At 38.7% G+C, this 18,574-nt stretch overlaps 1 protein-coding gene across 11 annotated transcripts in view; it reads right to left on the bottom strand.

The window, feature by feature from the left end:
- tenm3 (teneurin transmembrane protein 3) overlaps positions 1-18,574 on the bottom strand; it is a 243,630-nt gene that overhangs the window by 208,300 nt on the left and 16,756 nt on the right. For 10 of the 11 annotated variants that reach the window (XM_043229546.1, XM_043229727.1, XM_043229793.1 and 7 more), the window contains exon 2: positions 6,075-6,144. The exons of the other annotated variant lie outside the window; for it this stretch is intronic. The gene's annotated coding sequence lies outside the window, so the exon portion shown is untranslated. The remainder of the gene's footprint in view (positions 1-6,074; positions 6,145-18,574) is intronic. 11 annotated transcript variants of the gene reach the window in all.

Genomic DNA, 18,574 nt, shown 5'->3' with positions numbered 1-18,574 from the left:
GTACGGTGCTTTTAAAAAAGTTCCAAAGACGTGGGTATTGGAGCAGAAAAACAGCCTTTGTGTGAAAAATGGCGTGCGTCGGAAGGTGGGGGTCCAGAGTTCTGGCCCTGAGTGCTGGGAACTGTGCACAAACACATGAGAGGAACAAAGTCCATGGCTCTGGGAAGGAACCCTAACTGCTACGGATATAAAGCATTATCCTTGAAGATATACAGTCTTCTAGCTCTAAGGACTTTTAGGCTTTTATTCACTGCCAGTGAACTTTTGTTCTCTTTCTCTCTCAGATTCCAAGATAGAATTCACTATCGTAGAGAATCAGAGTCCTGTTGATTGTAAGCACACGTCTTAGTAAGCGTTAGTTGCTGGTTGATGGTGAGTTCGGTGCTAAGTAGACCTGTCACCGCTGTGGCTCTCCTGTGAACCCTACACGGAAAGGCTTCCAGATGATGGCGGCATGAACAGAGAGACATTCCTCTTTCTCCACTCGGAGAATTCTCCGTTAGGACGCCCGATAAATCAATGAGGACAATGTTTTCTTTGGGCTAATTGTTTGAACAGTGTAAGGTCATTTGCTGGTAACGCTAAAGTGTCCTGTTAGGCTGGGCGCCGGGCCGTAATTGACAACATGTCGGATGGAAACAGGAAATAATCTGATCCCTTTTTGCAAACTGACTCCGCTGACTATGTCGAACTGTGTGTACATAGGCCTGCCTGTGTGTGTGTGCATGAGGGGGGAAATGTTAGCTATGGTTAGCATACATTCCCTCGAATGCTGAAGGGTAACCAGGTGCAGTTTGTCTCCGGAGGCAACAGGATTAACCCAGTCCTCTAGTGCCCGCTTAATGAAGTCATCCCACTCTAGAGGCCTCAACTCTACAGGGAGAGAGCAAGGGAAGTCTGCAAGGATCCCATCTTCTTAAAAAGAGCATTCCTTCCCTTAGGATACAGTGGCAAAAGCAGCGTTAACACACTTTCGATAGTTTCAAAGCACATATTTCCTGAGAATTTACTATTAAGAAACATTAAAGCAGCACATTTTTCAGAGTGTTATAGATAAAATACTGTTACAAGTGCACAAGTGCTTTTGAATCAGTTGAAGTCTTCAAATAGAAGTTTTCTCTGAACATTGCATGAAAACTTATCCCAGTTAGCACAGTTATTCATTCGTGTCCTGTTGAGAAAATTAAGGGACATTTCATAATACAAGGCATTTAAGAAAAGAAAAAAAGTTCTTCAGTGAGTTTGTCTTGTTTTTTTTGCTTGTTTGTGTTTTTAAGAAGTGAATTGTGAATAAAAGGTAAGTTCACGGAATCCCTAATTAAAAAAAAAAGTAATATTCTGTTATTTCATACCAAGTATTGTTCAAATCTATTAACAAATTTACTGACCTGTTGCTTGAGGCTTTTTAAAATAAAAATTACACTTTTTTGAGAGCGCTGCTTGCTTGTTGACAATGCACATTTTTCAATATTAAGCCTAAAATGTGTGTTATTGCACCTATAGATAATCATTCTATGAATAATACTGTGAATACGCACACACGCATGCACACACACACACACAGACATACACACATATAATTAATACATATTAATAATATATATTATTAATACAAGCTATTTAAAGTGTACAGAAATACAAAAACAATAATTCCACTTAAGCACAATTAAATATACTTAAGTATATGTTTAGCAATTAAAGTGAATTATTAATATCGAAATGAATTTGTAGCATACATAGCATGAAATAAAAGATTTTAAATACATTTTTGTATATTTATTTTTCACTGGGAATTAAAAATAAAATGTTTTGTTTTTTTTCAACCATGACCTTCTTTTTGAGACAAGTATGACTTAATAAACAAGAAAATCCCTAAGATTATCTGATAAATAAATGCATAAATTGTCCTTGAAAATGGTTCATAATACCAATAAACAAGAAAATCCCTAGAAATATATTAAATATATATATACATTGTCCCAGAAAAAGGTTCATAATACCAATAAACTAGTAGCAGTAAAACAAATAGAAAGATCTAATAAATAAGTGAAACCAAACCAATGATTATAGAGAATTATTAACAAAAGAGATTTAAGACTTGGACTTCAGTTATTCTGACTGAGGATTAATTCTCTAAGAAATAAATATCAGCATCTAGTTCAGCCATTTTTGCCTGTGGGTGCATGACACTTATCCATGACTGTGAGACCCTTTACAAAATCTGAGGCCTGAAGCACTAGACCATTTACAGCCTGTCGAGTAAGATAGCTTTTGTGGACACCTTGCTTTTATCTCTCCATTTTGCATGCATGCATGTCTAAGTGTTAAACACAATCTACAGCACCTGTTGAGTGTTTATGAAAGCCACATCCATTTGATGCACATCGAAAAAATTCTCTTCACTGCGTGATCCACTTGAAACTCACTATCAGACTACTGCACAACAATGGAATGACAGACATGTGCAGTGCAAAGCAGTGGGAACTGTCACGTCTATGAGTGGGAACAGTGCCCCTCAGAGTGAAAAATGCTACTCACAGTTAGCGACTCATTTTCAAACCGGCATTTAACACCAAACAGCCACTCTTGATTAGTGAGTAGATGATTCCATTTAAGTTTATCCAAACAGCTCTTTGGCACCGACACAGAGTTAATGGCATATTGACACACAGCAATTAGTAAACACGACACTCTACATCCTTCAAAGTACTTTTCCAAATTTGCACATTCAAAGTAGTAATAATAATAATAATGGTGCTGAGAGCACGAAGGGGTCTTGTATTTGCTAACAAATGCTGTTCTCCACCCTGACAAGGATAAATGTCATCGTGAAGGAGGCCCCCCTGTTGTACGTAGACTGTGCTAAACCTGAGTTAGCAAAACACACTTGGCTCGGTCTGCAGAGACAGGCCGTCGCAGTGTCTCTGGGCCTGTGGTGTTTAATTGCTCTCCTGACAAGCAAACAATAGCCAAGGTGCAAATCCTCTCATTATAAACATATGCGGTGTGTCAGTCACGCTAATCTTCCTGTTGTTGGTTTATTGAGTATTAAGATAATCCCAATGACAACACGAAAGGCCTCTGCCCAGCGAACATCTAAATCCTTTTCAATACTGTATCCGTGCTGTAGGCTGTCAATGTATTTAGGTCTTTACGCATGTTATTATCTGATCAGAGGACAGGAGTTTATTAGGGTGATTACCTTTATTTAAAACAGACTGTGAAAGTACTATTGGAACTGTCTAATGAAAAAAATGGTTTAACATTGATTTGAAGAAATACGTAATCCTAAGTATGAAACTTTGGCACGTAACTCGCCCTGCACGATCTGGACTGCAGACATGAACTACACTTTGAACTGTGTGGTTCTTGCAATACACTTGTTGAGGTATATTTCAATTTTCACCTGCGGACAAATAGAAATCCACTACAGAGTCTTGAACATATTCTAAGCTTGATTAGTAAAATTTACTAACTATATTACTTACTGGAGACTGGAGTAACAGCTGATTTTAACATATATGTAACATAATATATTACATGATATAAATGCATACGTGGTGAGCATAAGATTAGAAAGATTAACAAGAATAAGAGAGCCATTACATATTTGCATATATTTGCATGCATATCCAGCAACAATAGCATTACAGTGTGACCTCTTGTATGCAAGTATCTAAAGGCAAGATCATGTGTTTGGGTGTTTAGATGCACAAGGCTCATGTTGCTCCAAGCCAAAACAGCTAAACAACTAAGGTCAAACACAACAATAGTGAGGTTTTCTCAGAGGTTCTTTCTTTCTCACACTCACACACGTATCTCCCAGTCCACATCAAACCACTCAAACGCAATTAAACCCGCTCTCCATTGAGCAAACTGTAAACGAGATAAACAGTGAATGCATATTCTTGTTGCAGGCAGGCAGCATGTTGTCTGGACCATTAAACAGACAGACCGAGATCTTATCAGAGCCTGCGCGTCCACAGAGGAGCGTGTCATAAAAATGAGAAACTCTTCTCAGATAATGAATCTGTCAGGTCACCGGCAGTCAAATATTGTAGCACAATGGTGTCTCGTTGCCATGCATGTTTAATTAAGCTTTAATTTCCCATGGAGCAGCCATTACGTCGAAACGAGGGGCCATTGAGACTGATGTAACTCCAATATGGCCACCGGGATGAGGCAAGCGTGACTGATGCTCCAAAATGGGAACTTGACCCCAGAGCAGGAGGTTGAGTGGAGCGTGTCTCAACGCCTCAGTGTCATACAGAATTCAACCACATCACGGTTTAAACAGGGTGGCCCATAGGAGACAGTAAATAATGCAGTACGATAGAGCAAAACGCTGTTTTCATTTACTGTGCTGTCAGTGATGGGGGCGGCTCACAAAGCTTTTGCGAAGGTGTTATGTAGAGGGGAAGGGTGGACTAGTCTCGGAACAAACTACAAATATTTTTGGGACCATTTTGAGGAGTTCGCACACATATAGGCAAATCTCTTCTCGTGGTGAGAGCGAGTGCTCTTTTGTGGGACAGGGTGGTGTTGGTAAGGGCTCTCTTCACTCTGAAGTTGATTATGATAATAGCTGATGATTGCAACGATGTAAACCGTTTTCTAATTGCTCATCAGCGAACGTCGTTCTAGGTTGATTTGAAACGGCTGCATATCCTGCTCGGATCCGAGCCAGGCCCGCTCGTGATGACAAGAAACTTTGGCAAATTTAACACTCCCTTTCCACCTTTGAGTTATTTTCACAGGACACGAAACAATCAATAAGTTTGAAGCTTGAAGGGTACAGTTATTCTCTAAAGAACTTCCTGTGACTGCCGCTTAGTGGTCCTGTGTGATTTCTGTTCTATGGAAAGCTAAATTGAATCATCAGAACAAAGTGCTCAAGACTCAAACTACTGCAGAATACAGCGCTGAGAAGAAACAGATTCTTCATTAAGAGACAGAATAACCAAATGGCTGATCTAGGGTTTGCTGTACCGACCAGTACGCTAATCTCACAATCATTTCTAATCGGAGTCAATCTGATGTACAATCAGCCCTAGAGGGCTCTCTTTTATGGGATAGCAAGAAGCGTAATGCCATCACCACTTACAGCTAAAGCCACTGATGGAACGCACACGTTTGGCCATGGACTTCTGGTTCTGGAAACAAAGCTATAAATGTCCAATTGATTTATACATCTGTACCTGTCCAGTTAAACACAAAAATTATTGTGCATTGACTAAACCACAAATTTTAACCAAAACCACTCTGTGCTGAGCAACCTCAAAAACCAGTGGCTCTCGAACACAGTTTAATACAGCCTACTGGATAAATGGGACAACACTTCTGGGGAGTCACAAAATAGATTTCACTAGGTTAGTGCCAGAAAGTTGTAGAACCGTAGACTGACAGCGGCATACATGTATTCTTAGCAGTATTTATTTAAGCTTAGAATGACCCGTTTAACATTTTTTAAGACCTCTAAATCTCAGACGGATAAATCCTCCAGCGCTGACACATGTGGAAGGGCTGGGATGGGTCGCTTTCAGCTAGGTCACAGATACTCCCTCACGGATTCAGAAAACTAGAATCGTGTGGGAGTTTATTGTGAGCATGTGTTTGAAGTGCAGCTGAACATTGTTGATGATTGTTAAAGTCTTGGCTGTAAACTGAAGAAAACGTAAGCAGTTTCTCTCGTTCTTGAATCATGTTATGCTTGTTATGTCTCAATCTTTTTAACTAGAAGTTGTTCATCTACAAAAAGTAGCTGTCGCTATTTACTGATCTTCAAGTTGTGCAAAACACATATGAATTTACTCTTCTGTTCTGTGCTCTTTTTTTTACAGTGAGAGTTCAGGGTGATCACAGTTATGAGTCTAAAAAAGTGAAGGAAAATAAAATAAATACATGAATGAACATATTGTAGCTCAAACGACTTGTGTTCTGCGGTCCTTTGAAGCCAAATAATAGCAGTGTGTGAACAGACTAAAACAGACCACTGATAATCGTTTTATTTTGTATTTTCAAAATCTAGCATTATAGATTCTGTTAGCATTTTTTACTATTGAAAAAGCTCATACCTTTTCAGAAGTGGTGGATCCAGGTGAATGACAAGCATACAGGGAAGTTGGAGTCAAACAAATATGCAGCCTAACCAGTGGCAAAAAGAAAGAAAGAAAGAAAGAAAGAAAGAAAGGTAAACATTTTGATGTTTCACCAATGGTAAGAAAGCTTTGGGTAAGAACACACAACGAACCGGCCATAAACAGCAAGAATATTCAATATGCCAAGTTCTATTAATTCCTGAAATTGAATTTCATTAAAAAAAATATATATTTATTGTTAATACTTTTTCTTTAAAATATTATTATTATACTATTTTATCTATGTTCTTTACACCAAAAAATAAAAATGAAAAATCTGTTCACAAATCTGATGGGAGCAGTTATAAGCTGGGATATCAGTTAATAATGGCTTAAGTTTCATACTTGTGTTAATTTTGTTTCTCACAAAATGTTAGACTCATTAAAAGTAATTACAAAGTAATTTCTGTGGCTTGACAAACATGATAACAGTGTTATGCATTAAATATCCCATACAACATCCCTATATCATTTAACACATTTAGTTAAAATGTTTGCATTGCATATAATATATTTACATACAAATGTTTAAATCAACCTGGGGATGAATTTTATTTTATTTTTTTATGTTTCTGGTGCAAACTGCTGCATTTAAGGTGATCTTTCATCTTATCGTGATTGTTCATAGAAATAAGCAGCAATGCAACTAATCAAACTGAGATATGGAGGATTCCTACAGTTTGGCAGAGCTTCAGGACATCTGGGCCAAGAGCTTAAAAAGATTTGTCAGAGCAAGATGCCGATATGCTGTTAAAACAGCTAAAAACACAAGTGCATACACGCAGAAACAAGCTCACACAAACAGGTAAGACACAGATTGTGTGAATAACAACACCAGTCTTCAGACGGTGTAAAGGATACTTGGGCTTTAGTGAAGTGTAAAGTGTCTACTTTGACAAGTAGCACTTGACAGTCATCTCAATGCCAACAGTATATCCATATAAAATAGAATGACTCTGAGCTGCATACAGCGATCCACTAAGAAGAACAAAACATCACTTCACACTAACTAGATAAATTAGATCTACAGAAATGCATACATAAAAATCTGAAATATATTATGCTACTGTATGAAAATATCCACGTATAATGTGTTTGTCAATTTTACAAGTGAATGAAATGTGCAAACATGAAGCAACGGTGCGTGTACATGTACTCCACATGTGCTCATGAATAGTTGTTAAATTTACCCTTTATTTTTCATTTTAGACATTAAGCACACTTGTCTGAAAGAGGAATGTGTCAGTGGATACTAGAGAGCCACTCTCTTTTTGTTGGCATGTAGAGATGTAGACAGAGGAAAAAAAATGGAGATAAGCTGTAAACCAGCACTCTCCTTTTACAGAAACCTCACACCAGTGATTTAAAAAATGGTACCTCTGTAAATAAAAAATAAAAAAAACTTGTGAGATATCATCCTAAAAGGAACTTTGGTTTACAAGCGTGTGGTAAAATTGCCAGTGGGCCTCAAAAACTTGCATGGTAACTGCGAATTAAATTCAGCCTTCCTATGACCTCAGTCTAAAAACATGAACGTGTCAAAACCATGTTGGGCTGTTGAAAGCCTTACGCGAGTAATCAACAACAAAAAAAAAAAACAGCAAACTATGTGTGTATCTGGAGACGAAAATCACTATTGAATTTGGTGTTTGCCTCTGAGTGCCCGTAGCTACATCAAGCGAGTGGAAATCTCGGTGTGTGACATCTTAAGGTAAAAGACGAGCTTTATTGTTTGGTTAAAACCCAACGCTGCGACATGTGGTCGTGCATAATGGCGTCTACTCCAGGGACCGCGTGTCTAAGCACCAGCCGTAGTGGGATATCAGTATATCAAAGCTTTCCTGGAGAATACAGTACAGTAAGAGCTAACCGCAGTGGGTCTTCCTCAGGCCCTGTGGTCCTCCGCACAACAGCATTCAGCCCCACTGTGCAGCTCTATCAATGTGTGTGTGGTGATGGATGGATAACCTTTACTGGTTTTATCTGCAGTATTCACTGTAGAGCTGCTAGCTGTTGCAGTTAGGTATTATTGAAAAAGTCTATCAGAGACCCGCACCATAGAAAACATCAAAAACCTCCTCAAACAGGCAAAGTGTCTGTTAGAAAAAACTACAGAGTTGTTGTGACTTTTTGTGTAAAAACGCCATTGTTATACTGTGGCTCCCTCTCCATGCTAGTAAAGCGTATGGGAATGTGGACAGCTAATGTGTGTTTTTATCATAGTGCTGTGAAGTATCACTGTGATTTAATTTTCCATCATTTTAACAGACATTTCCAAGTCCTTGCATGGCATTTGACATTTTTTACTTTTTTCATATTTTACTTTAATATAAACACATTTTTGTGAATGTTTTTTTTTTTTTTACTAAGCTGTTTATATCAATCTTATTTAGAAAAAAAATATACAACTACCTGGTCCATAAATGTTGCTATTTCTTGGAAATATTTGCCTGAGACCCTTTTAACAGACTGTGACAATGTGTTTCCATAGTTACTATCATCTTAAACCTACCAGCCTTTATTTTATTTATTTATTTATTTTATTATTTAATTGTGATGTGCATTTAAAACACTATACTCAAGGGCGCCAATGAGTTTTTCAATCTGGTTCTCATAAGAGCACCTGTTGGTTTGGTGCTCATTGTATAGGTCACTGTGCTATTGTGACATTAAATATAACTATAAAAATAAAACAACTACCCTTATAATATAATTATTACACTTTGTTTAGTTATAAATAAAATAAAATAAATAAAATGTGATAATAAAATAATTCAAATAAAAAAATATTATTTGAGTACACTTTTTCATATTTTCTATTTATTTATTTGCATTTTCAAACTTAAAATCAGGAAAGATTTCATTTGGAGGTTTACTGCCTCTAAGTCTTTATACTGTGAGTTTTAGTGCTGCTGTGTAACTGAATGAAATTCACAGAGGGTTGCCGAGAGTTATGCTTTCAGTTTGGATTAAAAACTTGAATCTAAAACAGTGATTGCAGCGAAACTGTGATACTGATATTATTTACCCAACACATTTTATATTTTGTTTGTGGACTTCTGCATTCCCTCACTGTACTTCAGGATATATAACCTAGATATTAAATTGCAGAAAACTAATTAAGGCCGCAGTGTTGTATACAATGCCTGAGAGAGTGAAGTTTTACATCTTTTTCGTCACTGACCACTGTAATCTATCCTTTTGGAATATTAGAAACCACTAGCATATAGTGTATTATAGTATACATTTTTTTTTTAAGTTTATCATGATGCTTTTCACATATCTTATCTTTGAGTAAACTTCTATTGTGATGAGTGAAAAGAATAAACTGTGGAGCATAAGAGAGGGTCCCAGAACTAAAATAAATGATTTTAGGCTGCTCATTTCCAAGGGGTCTTGGACCAGCTGAGCAATTGCAATTGAGATGAATGGGAACGCTAACAGCAGCTTTCTCTAAGCATTGTAGAATACCTCGGTACAGATGCTACTGTATGCATTACCTCCCTCGACCTGATCAAACAAGCAGACGTGTAGAGACTACACGACTCGCCCTGTGACGGGGGGCGTTTGCAGCAAAATCAATACATGTATTATGAAATAAGAAAAGTACAAGAGCTTGGCTGGCGTGTACCTGCCGTCGAGGGAAATTAGCTGTTGACTCGGCCAGCTCAACCTCAGACAAAGACTTTTCTCCCCTTCTGATGTGCCCTGCACAGTGCAGGAGTCTGGTGTAACCTGGGAAACTGGAAAACCTTGCGGAGGTGGGAAAAAAACAACTCATAAAAATGAAAGGATTCAATTTTCAAACATATGCACTAACCACTTTCTATCATGCTGTGTTGCAGTCTATTGACAGCGTATAACATTTCATTTAATCATTCAGGGGGCTAAAAATATAAGAATGTCCCCATGAAAAAGATAGCGGTGATACGGAAGGATGGAAAATGAAAAGCAGATGGGAAGATTGCCGTGGCGCTGTCAAGACAAGAAGACCATGTGGAGCTGATCAGGAGAGGATCGGTGCCCGTGTCGAAATCCGATCACGGCGACGCGGGATTGTACTGAATGCTTAACCAATTAGGCCGGACATCAGAAGCCCCGTCGCCCCGGCCACTCCTGGCAGGGGACAGGAGTTACCTTACCCTGCCCAGCCGTTGCGGTTTAGCTCAGGTTTAGTCACATCCAGCTCGAAACCTCCAGACTGAGAAACATAAGCCTGGCTCCAATCACATAAATAAGAGATGTTTATGCCTCAGACATGGCCAAACACAAAATAGGCACATTTCAGGGCTGCTGGTGGTATGGATGTGTTTTTGGGATAGCTTACATTAAGCACATAAATGCCTGCCCTGAAGCGCTTCAATGTAGAGGAAGCGGACCAGAGAGACAGGCAGAGCCAGGCATTAAATGCCTAGGATAGAGTGGATAGTTTGTTGATCCCAGCTAATCATAATAGATTTTGGGGCAAAATCACATCTTGAGCACTTTCCTGCTCCTTCGAAGTCTATACAAACAACCTGGCGTATGAATCTGTGGTGCAACATTCTCACAATACTTGAGTAACAGACATGACGGTTCTTTACGTGTTGCCCTTCACAGAGAATTGCGATACGTAGTGATTTATTTATTTATTGAGTGCAGCGAGCGTTTCATATGATATTGTTTGCCAATTGCATGGGTCAGGTTACGATCGTTTTACTCTATTGTGAAAGCTTAAGCTTGATTTGAACGAAGGAGGCTATCTCACATTTGTTAAACCAAGCTGTTCTTTCAAATTGGATTTCAATACCACAGCTTTCAAATACCAAAAGAAAAAAAAGCTAATTTACCTTGTTTTAAAGGACATATTTAGTTCATGTCAGTATTGTATATATTTGTATATAATATGCTGTACAGCTTTATTTATATAATTACATGTAGACATATTATTCAATTTATTTTACCATGGACTAATATAGACATTTTATAGTTCATGCCAATAATAAATTATTTTACTATTTAGAAATATATTAAGTCATAAATAGTACTACTTTATGCATTAATTATTTAAATATGTTGTATGCCTTATAGATACTTTAGCTGTATTTAATTAAATAAATGTATTAAATTAAATGTATTTAATTTTACCAGTATTTTCAGTTTGTTCTGTATTAAAAACTGCACCTTTATTGATAAATTATTTATTAATCTAACCCAGTCAAGACCTTAGTAGTCAATTACATCTAGGCCTATGCAATATAGAAATATTTACGCAAGCACTAGCAGAAGACTAATATGCAGGCCACAGCAGCAGCAAAAAAACAAATAATAATAATGGAAAAAACATTTACATGCAAGATCGTGTCCATGAAGTGTGGGGAAATTACTGCTGTAATAATTGAATTGTTGTAGATTGTTCGCATTTTGCATGCATTCAGAAATCTAGAATTGGTTTGTTTTAACAAGACTGGCACTGTTGCATAAAAGTACCTCTTGTCTAGATTTGTACACTGATTCTACCATGAGTGTCATCCACTCAAATTGCTTTCATAATAACTCATATTATTTTGTTTTATATAAGGTAAATGAACGATTATGTGGTAACTAGCAAAACAAATTAGGAGATCAAATAATATTCAATATTTCAATTGACTGACAGGACTAATTAATATTGATACTTGCACTTCCCTTTGAGTGTATGATCAATTATTTCAAGTGGAACAGGAACAGACAGTGTGTTATGGACAAGTCAGATGTGTTTAAGCATCTAATGCAGCCCATCATCAAAATGTGAGATACTATCTAGGACAACAATGCATTAGACTAGGACAGAGAGAAAAAGAGGGACAGAGTATAAGGGAAAAAAGCATGTCCAGTATCATTACACTAGAACATTGCACTCTGGGGTATCATTAAAGGATTCAATTGTGTTAGTGCCGTTAAACATGGCGCTAATTCGGGCCCTCTGAGAGGTAATGACCAATCTGTCAACCGCCATCCAAAGGGGGTAAAGGGAAACGCAGCAATACTAAAAACAGCAGAGACCAATTACGTCTTTATATCATATTACACATGGCCAACACAACCGGGCCAAGCAAGTGCATTATGACATTAATTAAGTTCTATGATGATGTAACCACCATTCAAGCTGAAGAACATTCTGAGGATGCTGCGATATTAAACAAACAGAGCATTAATACAAGTCTGCTGTGAGCTAGTTTGAGTGCTTACTGATAAATTCAACAAAGGTCAACATGAGCAGAGATAGAAGACATATTCAACTGGGTCCGATCACTAAAAGAGTAAATCAGAGAGGCTGTGCAGAATGAAAAAAATATCACTAAAACAGTAGACTAAAAGAGGCTGTGTAAGCGTTGAAACTTAACTGTTCTTCTTTAAGTTCTATAACAACATATACAGTGTTGCCAGACACTTTTCTTTCAATTAATTTTTCATAATCTTATAAATAAAATAAATGAACCCCAAACATATAAATAAAACTATTTAGGAAACATCTAAAATTATAACTGCAAATGCAGTAGTTATAATATTTATCATATAAATTAACACATTGCTCTTTATTATGTACAACCTTGATGATGTTTTCAAAATTCGAAATGCATTCCAATATAAATTCTAATTTATGTTGTCTTATTAAAAAAAATAAGATTGACTTTGAAGACAAATGCATTTACAAAGAATATTGTTATTCATGTTTATGACTGTTCCAGGTCTGTGAGAATTCTGTATATGGAACTAAGAAAAAAATAAATAAAATGGTGCTTTAAAGTTTTAATTTAAGTGAACTAAAATGAATAAATGACAAGGTTCAATATATAATATATAATAAATATATACTGTTTGAATACACGTCTATGATAAATATATGAGGAAGAACAAGAAAAAGCAGAGGAAGGAGCAAGGAGACTGCCTAAACCAAGCCAAGAGGAAAATGTGACTAATGGTGTAAAAAAAACAAACAAAAAAAAAACCAGGGCCCTAAAAGTGCCAGCATGCTTTTGGCAGGCCAGCGTCACATATGCCGTCAGGTCCTGAGCATCCGTATGTCATGTTCCAAGTGACAACAAGTGACAACTGGTACTGCAGTCTGTGCAGCATCCCTGACTTCTGGTTGGGGGAGACTGAAGTGTCACACGGAGCTCTGATTCGCCCCCACATCATACTGAAAATTTTACCCCCCTTACAAATATAACCACAGATAAACTTCAAAGTCAAAGACAGAATGTAGCACCTTTCTATAGAAATGACACAAAAAATGCATGAAAAAACTTATTTCATTGAAGGTCAAACCTTGTTTTTTATTTATTTATTATTTTTTACTTATGCCTGTTGGAGGCGGATGTATAAGTGGTACGACAGGAAGGAGGGAAAAGCGGAGTTGAACAGCATGAGCCCAAGGAATCATTTGCTTCCACATAGAGTCATCAGCAGTGTAGAGTGGGAAACCGATAGCAGAGGTGAGCGCTTTGCGAGCTTGACCTCGCATGGATCTGATAGTTTACTGCAGGGGTGCTGCCATCGAGCAGCTGGGATCCCTCCTCCAAACCTTCTGTTGAAGATTGAATAACAGACACTGAATGGTCAACAGACAGGGTGCAAAATGCATTTTCGGGACACAGCAGATACATTCTGTGATAGTAACAACAGGGGATGGCGAGAGAAACAACAGAAAGTCAATTTCACAAGCGAGGAGCCCTTAATGGAGCTGATGCATGGGGGTACACATAAAAAAGCAGAACGGCGTTGCGATGGACCGGGCAGATAAAAGGGGGCCGGCTTGCTCCGCTTGACGCAGGGGAAGATGCACGACTGGAGTCATCGCAATGGTGCGGCCCAGAGGAACGAGCGTCAAACGTGGTAATGGAGTAACGGTGTCACCGAGAGGGCAAAGGCGAACAGCGGCGCACTCCGTGAGCGATAACAAAACGATAATTGTAAAACTCATTTGCATTAAATGACAGAAGCCATTAGGGGCTAATTAATTCTAGTGGATGCGTGTTCCAAAATGGGAGTGTCCTGCTGGCTGACGAAGAGGGGTTCTTGAGGAAGAAATCACAAATGGGAAAAGTGTCTACTGGCAGCTGCTCATTAAGGATAATGGGGCGATGGATAGTCACTTGCGCTAAGAGAATCATCCATTTCAGTAAACAGAAACTGATTGATATTTGAGCTATAACTGCCACCATTAGGGCCCTCGAATCGTGCGATGTGTGCAATTTCCCTGCTGTATCGCTTTTAATGGATCTCGGCATTGTCAGGCTTCGATATTTCCTGCGAAGAAACAGCAAACAGCATGAACCATAATAACAAAGAAAAATCTCTCTTGATAAGTTATAATTGCTTAAAGTGCTGGTCTCGTACAATTGAACACTAAGGGCAGGGAAAAGTTTCCACAGGACCGCTGGCGAGTTTCCCAAAGGAAACGGCTTTGAATGTAAACTCAAATTAAGGCACTTGAAAAAGTATCTTTCGGAGAAAACATTTCCGCACCGGTCGTTAAGCCATCAGAAGTTTGCTCTGTGAATGGCTGCGTATGCTCCAGTGGGGACCATAATGAAACAGCATTATGGGAACGGGCAGCAGGGAAAGCGGGCCTTCCTCCAGGGCCAGGGGGAGCTTGTTAGCTAGCTGAGGTAAAACACTGGAGACAATCCCAGACACCTGGCTTCCCAAGGACCACCAGGGGAAGGTGCGAAGGGGGGCAGGTGTATCTGAGGGGAGCGAGCAGCCCACTTTAAAGAAAAATTTCAAGCGGGCCCGGACACCAAGCAGCCTTCAAACAATCAGAGCTCGTAAACGAGACCCCTGATTGCGTATCGGTTCACGGGGGGCCTCGGTGCATTGCTGAGAGGGCAGGGCGAGACTGCTGCACCACTTCAAACTCCTCCCTCACGACTCTCGAGAACACAGGGACAAAGTGAGGGAGGAAGAAAGGTCTCTGGAGGACAATGCAGTGTGTTCCAGCAAAGCAGGCAGCAGACTAACCACTCCAAGAGCCTCTCCCCTTTCCCTCTCCATGCTGAAAGGTTCTCACTGTGGCTGCTGCTCCAGCCACTAAATGGAGTCTTCCTCCTCTATAGAACATTCCAGAGGGCTGAAACAACGCTGAAGTGGGCGCCTCTCAATGTCGCTCTTTAGCGCAAGGGAAGGCATTATCAGAGAGGAGAATACGGGAAGAGAGGCCAACATTAAACATGTATACGCTCTCCGGCTCTCATTATAAAACACCCTCTTGAAAACTCTCACCCACTTCGGAGCTGAGAACAACGCTGACCGCTTACTACGAGCTTGCGTTCCTGCTGAATGTGACTCGGGGGAACCACTACCTAACGCGGTTAAGAAACTTGCTTCGGGACGTCTGATTCCCCATCCCATCCAACTATAAAAGGAGCCATTTTGCAATCTAACGGGAGGACTATCAAAATACAGCGTGTTGCAAACACAGGTCAGAGACTTCAAAGATGAGCTGTGTCATTGACCTCTAATATATCTGAAGCTCCTCACCACAGATGATATGAACCCATCCATATGATATGAAAATCAATAGGCCTGCAAAGGCACAAAGCACTTGAGGAGAGCAGCTCCACTACATGCTGCTAGCTCAAATTGCTGTGTCTGTGATCGTATGATTGTGCTGTAATGGGTTGTGGCGGGGAAGGGCTGCATGGGCATTTGACTTGCTGGTAGGGGGTATATGTGTATGGACAGAGGGTACGATGAAGGGGCAAAGGAGTTAGTGAAACTGCACGAGTAATAGACTCAATGCTCTGAATAACCCGTCAGACTCAGAATATTACAATGTACAGTGGTGGCCAAAATGATTAGATCATTAGCATTTTCATCAGCTGAAAAAAATGATTTAAACTTAAAAGATATTTCTTTCTTTTACTGTAGTCTCCAAGATGTTTCAAAAGACCTACCTGTGCAAGTGCACCAAGGGAAAAGCTGCTTTAAACACACCAACTTTCATTTAGAAAGTTTTTATTTAGTTAGTAGAATAATTGATAAAGAAAATCTATTTAATCCAATGTTTTTGACATCATTCTCATTTTACAGCATTTCTACACAAGTGCCCAAAACTTCGCAGGTGGATTTCTTGAAGCATCTCAGAGATATTGCCATAGTTCTTCTGGATTTAGTCTGTCTCAAGTTTCTGTTTCTTCATGTCATTCCAGACAGACAGGCTGATAATGAGATCAGATCTCTGTGTGGAGCAAACAAAAATCTAACTGGATCATTACCATTAATGGCAAAATAAGTTTGTAAATTTAAATTGATATTTCCTACTGGCACACTACACTGACTTTAAACCATTTTAGCTGCTAAAAATACTAGTGTCCTAATAATGTTGGCCACCCCTGTAAAGTCAGACAGAAGATGCTGCTTGATTTTTTGCTTGATAGATAGATAGATAGATAGAAGAAACCGTTTAAACACATATTTCAAAACTGCCCACAGACCCGAGGATGGCAGCAAAAATCATCACTCATATGGATCTTACAATTATCATGATAAATTTGGCAATAAACTATCAGCACTATCATTCACTTTTATTCATTCATATTTGTATCATGCAGCACCGTGCCCTCGTTGCCCCAAGCGATACCATTTCCCCCTCATAAGTCTTGAGTGCACAGCAAGCATACTCTCCCTACTCTCTACTTTTTTTTCTTCGTCCTCTTTTCTTTTTTCAAAAATTGCATTTGGTGTCTCTATTTTTGGTGCGGCTAATTAATCCTCAGCATTTAGACAGAAAGCCGCAGGAGTAACAAGGCATTTAGGGGCCGGTGGGGCCCTCAGCGTCAACGGCAAGCCTGGTTATGGAAAGCCCCCTGCCGTTTGTCATGTCAGCCACCGTGTGCTGCTCCCATTAGGCTTCGCCCACGCCATTGCCAAAAGGCAAGGGCACCCACACACACCATAGGACAGCCATGTCAGAGAGAGTGTCTTCACCCATGATAATAAGACATGCACGTACTGTCCAAGCAGGTTTATAATAGCTATCTGTTTAACATTTAACATCTCAATGGCACATACTCGGCTTATGCAGGTCACCTCAGTCTTTTTTTTTGCATTCAAATTGTTTTTATGCACTTAAAGACACTTAACAATCAGACTTAAAACAAATGACTAACTTGTAAAAGTAGTCTAAGTATGTAATGCATTGAGACAGTAAAGCAAGCCATTAAAAATTAGTAAAACGTTCAATATAATATACCGTTAATAAAAAAATCTGGATATAATTATAGAGTTTTGTGGTTTCTAAGCAACATATAATTTTGGCCCATTAAGATAAAATGGGGGTTCATTAAAAGTGATTTTATAATGACTTTTATATTCAGTTTATAATAATTAACTAATACACTTTTTGCTTTTTCCTTATCTTCCTTTCACAACTCTTTTTAAGAAAATGACTGAATTATTTTTGCCATCGACAAAGTCAGTTTTATGAATACTTAAAATTAATCTGTATGGTCAAGATACTAATATTAATTTGGCATTAAAGTAAAAAAAAAAAAAAAAAAAGACAGTTTCCTAAGATATTTGTTCTATTGTAATAAATCTCAATACTTTCAGATAAGGAAAAACCTAAGTGACAGAAATGTAAATGTCCCACGTATAGATAGCCTCTCAGCTATACTTAAAAAAATAAATAAATAAGACAAAAACTTTCTTTTTCTACCTTAACGTTGTTGTAACACAGCTTGCATCTTTTGTGTTTTCCCAACTGGGCTTTTAGTGTTGAGAGCGTCTAGCTGTTATAGGCTCGGTGTTTCAGTGGCACTTGTGCATTCCTGAATATCAATGTGGCTGTGAGAGCAGATTAGAGGCTGCCTCCCTCTCCCTCCCGAGCTCTTCAAATTAGTTTGATTTTCCCCCAGATGGTCAGATTAAATTACATAAACGCTGTCAGCAAAGTCCTATTCTCCACTGTATTCATACCATCCTTGCTCAGAGGCCCTACCTCCCAGTTCTTTTAAAAACTTTTTTTTTTTGCCCTGTCCTCTCCTCTACTAATTTAACCTGCGCAGCCATAATATAGTGTGTGTGTGTGTGTGTGTGTGTGTGTGTACCAAAGCTGTACAGCTGACAATGTCTCTGTAGATGAATCACTGTAAAACTCCTTTCTTTGCCCCACTGTGTGTCATTCCGACAGAAACCCTGGGCTTTGGAGAGACTCCAGTGCCAATTATTACAATAACAAGTGTTTAAACGAACAAGACTGCACAATTATAGCACTTAATTACTTGCCTTAATCCACATAAGATTAGAGATTGCAAATCTACCGCTAGTATTTTCTTGTGCATGTCTGCATAAATGGAACAGAAAGCATGCTGTTCAAGCTCCAAAAATAAGACTTGGCAGAATAGGAAAGAATTTGTCAAAAGTTTAAAAGTAAACAGGTTTGGTTGTTTTTGAAATGGGATAATGGAATT

The sequence above is a fragment of the Puntigrus tetrazona genome, chromosome 1 (assembly GCF_018831695.1).
Source record: "Puntigrus tetrazona isolate hp1 chromosome 1, ASM1883169v1, whole genome shotgun sequence".
Taxonomy (NCBI): domain Eukaryota; kingdom Metazoa; phylum Chordata; class Actinopteri; order Cypriniformes; family Cyprinidae; genus Puntigrus; species Puntigrus tetrazona.
The sequence above is the reverse complement of the archived record's forward strand: the minus strand, read 5'-3'. Positions and strand labels throughout refer to the sequence as shown.